Raw genomic sequence first — 3,913 nt, 5'->3', positions numbered from 1 at the left:
AATCAAAAAGACTATATTCTTTTATATGAGTCGATTTAACCAAATGATGGTGACAAAAAATCCCAATGACATGATTCCGTACTATAATCCCCTGTCTTGGTTTTGGGTTGTCTTCTTCTTCTTTAGATTGGTGGCTGACAACCAATTTTAAAGGTGCATTATCGCCACATACCAGACTGGAGTGTGGAGCAGTATATGACAAACAAGGGAACTAATTATATTCTTTCCATCAATCCTGTATTTTTTTTAGGTAAATCATGAGATGTTTGACCACATTCCAAGTACTTCCTTCTAAAAGCTTCTGAACATTAACATTTACAATGTCTTTCTTTAGCATTTGAAACATTTCCCTTCTTTCCTCCTCATATTTCCTACATTCCAATAAGACATGTAACACTGATTCCGTTACCTCACAATTTTCCACAATTCCACAATATTCACAATTTGCCTATTTTGAATATTGTCTGATTCAGTCCAGTATGTCCTATTCTAAGCCGAGTGAACAAAACCTCTTCTGTTTCCCCTCATTCTGCCAACACCGACTTTTCCCTGAATATTATAAAGATGTCGACCCGTATCGTTTATATCTCAGTATTGTTGCCATTTATCCGTCATTCGAGATTTTATAATACTCTTTCCCTCAGTTCTACTTAATGGGACATTTAAATCCACAGTTTGTCTTTTCAATGACAATTTAGCCAGCTTATCAACTTCCTCAACTCCTACATGAGCAGGAACCCAAACAAAGCCAACGTTCAAGCCCTTCTCATGTAAACAGAATATGTTTTGATGAATTTCATTAATGACATCTAATCTGCATGATTTCATAGTTTTAATGCTTAAAAGAGCAGACCAGCTGTCCGATGCAATTATTCACATGATTTTCCTGTATCCAGTTTAAAGCTAGTAGTACTCCCACAAGTTCAACTGTATATACTGATAATTTATCTGTTGTTCTTTTTATTATAGCTATATCATGTTGAGGAATATATACTGCTGTTCCTGTGCGTCCTGTCTCTGGGTCTTTTGAGCCGTCAGAGAATACCATTAACTTACCCATATATTGCTGTTTAATATAATTTTGTGCTAATAAACCTTTAGGTATCTGGATAGAATTATCCCTTATTTGTTGTTGAATATTAAAATCTATTATTGGCATCACAAATAACCATGGGGGGATATCTGAATAGCAGAAGATGAGTTCCGTCAAACTCCTCCTCAGGTCGTTGAGGCTCGTCTACATTGAAAATGTTCAGTCTTCCAATCAACTTTAAACCTTAAATAAACAACACAAATTGTAACATAAAACACATAACAGATGGCAAAAGTAAGAAGAAATGTAACTTTTAATCGACACGGTGACTTTCCAAGAAATGTAAGTTTTCCCATTTCCCATCTAACTTAAGAAATAACATTGGCCTGCTGTTAAAGTACATGCATTGACTTTTAAATGTACATTTTAGATTTCAGCTTGTTAGCAATTGAGGTCTACCAACCTGACAAGCACAAAAGCAACCCAAAACCCTCCTAAACCAGCATAACTATCTTAAGGCCTTTTTACACCGCTGAGTTAAGGCTGCTCTGTGCCTGCTCAGAATTTAGTGTAAAAACATAATGCTGCATAAAAACTCTGAGCAGCATTAAAAAGTATGTGTAAAGACCCTAAATGCCACTTCAGAAGCGCCTCTGTGCCAACTTTGCAGAGTAAATTTCGGTATTACATGAAATTTACACTGCAAAGGTGGCACAGAAGCGCTTCTGAAGTGGCATTTAGGGTCTTTACACAGTTTAATGCTGCTCAGAGGAGGCATAAGTTCATTTACACAAAAAATACATCTGTATAATTTGATACCAGGGCATGAGGTGGGTCAGAGCATAATTTAGTCTGTTTATCATGCGGTATTGTGTCTTTGCACTGAATTTTGAGCAGTCACAGAGCAGGCTTAACTCAGCGGTGTAAAAAAAACTTTATTTTAAAGATGTAATTAATCCTTTTTAGTAGCTCTTTCTTACCAAGTTGTTTTTTCTCATTTATAAATTGGTATAAACTGGAACCTGTGTTGACAACAGAAACAGGAAGTCCTTTCAAAATGATCTTTATTCTTTGATGAATATGGCAAATACATACATACATACACAAGCAAAATCGACATATAGTTACTGAGCAATATTACAAAAACAGTATATAGATCAAGCTCATACGAAGCTTAGAAATACAAAAATATAACACTATTGGTCCAGCAGCATACATTTGATTTAACAAATGGCTTGACATGGTTCAGAATAATCTACTTTAAGTTCTCTTCTACATGCTAGGAGCATTCAAGAGTATACAGTATGTATTTGGAAATGTATACGATGGTATACTGTATCCAGGTAGGTGGAGGTCGGAACAGACGGGGTAATTTTCATTGCCCTCCTTCTGTATCTCTCTGTAACTGAGTCTGGCCCCTGAGGTACTTCGGGGCCAAAGTAAGATTGTAATTGAGCCCTTGAGCCCATTATCTCTGTACTTCATTCCAAAGTAGCAGTTAACACATACACCACTGTAAGTACTACTGAAATGGAGTGGTACAATTAAGAAAGTAAAACTATTTCTATTGATATATTTATAAAATACATAAAGCAAGGTGTAAAGACTTGCCATGCATGGTAAAAATAACATTGGGTGAATCTCATATGAAATATCCAGTTCACACTGCAAAAATTGATTTTTGGCTTATTTTTCAGAACAAATATCAAAACATTCTTAAATCAAGATACATTTACATTTGTAAGTTTTTTTTTTTTTAAATATCCCAAAATAAGTGAGCTTAGTTTTTGCTGAAAACAAGAAAAGCAAAAAAATATCTGCCAGTTGGGCAAGAAAAATACATTTAATTCAAAGGAAACAAAAATAATTTTTCTGACACATTTTTTCCCCTTGTTTTAAGCAAAATCTCACCCAATTTTGGTATATATTTTCAGAAAACATGACTTAATATTTTAAGTTATTTTGCTTCTCAATGAAATGCATCTTAATTTAAGAATATTTAGATGTTTGTCCTGGAGAAGAAGACAAAACTTATTTTTTTGCTGTGCATATTTCAGCCTAAAATCTGTATTTTAGTCCTAAAAAGAAACCAAAATAGCATTCATTCCTTATGCAAATCTAATTTTCTATTTTTTCTTTTGAGTTTGAGGTTAAAATACAACCCCGGACATGTATATCACTGAAGTTATATTTAGATATAGATCCCTACAGTCACACAAATCTTAATAACAATAAATAAAATAACTATAAAATTATTTGGCATACAAATGAACTAAATCTATAGCAACACAACATTACCTTAAAATTGTTAATTTTTAATACATTTTTACTGTACTTATTCAAATGTCAGCTTTCCGCTAACAAGTGTTGACTGGGAAGACTTGAAATTTTAAGCAAAATCTCACCCAATTTTGGTATATATTTTCAGAAAACATGACTTAATATTTTAAGTTATTTTGCTTCTCAATGAAATGCATCTTAATTTAAGAATATTTAGATGTTTGTCCTGGAGAAGAAGACAAAACTTATTTTTTTGCTGTGCATATTTCAGCCTAAAATCTGTATTTTAGTCCTAAAAAGAAACCAAAATAGCATTCATTCCTTATGCAAATCTAATTTTCTATTTTTTCTTTTGAGTTTGAGGTTAAAATACAACCCCGGACATGTATATCACTGAAGTTATATTTAGATATAGATCCCTACAAATCACACAAATCTTAATAACAATAAATAAAATAACTATAAAATTATTTGGCATACAAATGAACTAAATCTATAGCAACACAACATTACCTTAAAATTGTTAATTGTTACTTTTTAATACATTTTTACTGTACTTATTCAAATGTCAGCTTTCTGCTAACAAGTGTTGACTGGGAA

Source organism: Sinocyclocheilus rhinocerous, unplaced genomic scaffold (genome assembly GCF_001515625.1).
Source record: "Sinocyclocheilus rhinocerous isolate Xijiao unplaced genomic scaffold, SAMN03320098_v1.1 scaffold945, whole genome shotgun sequence".
NCBI lineage: Eukaryota > Metazoa > Chordata > Actinopteri > Cypriniformes > Cyprinidae > Sinocyclocheilus > Sinocyclocheilus rhinocerous.
This window is presented reverse-complemented; position numbering follows the sequence as displayed.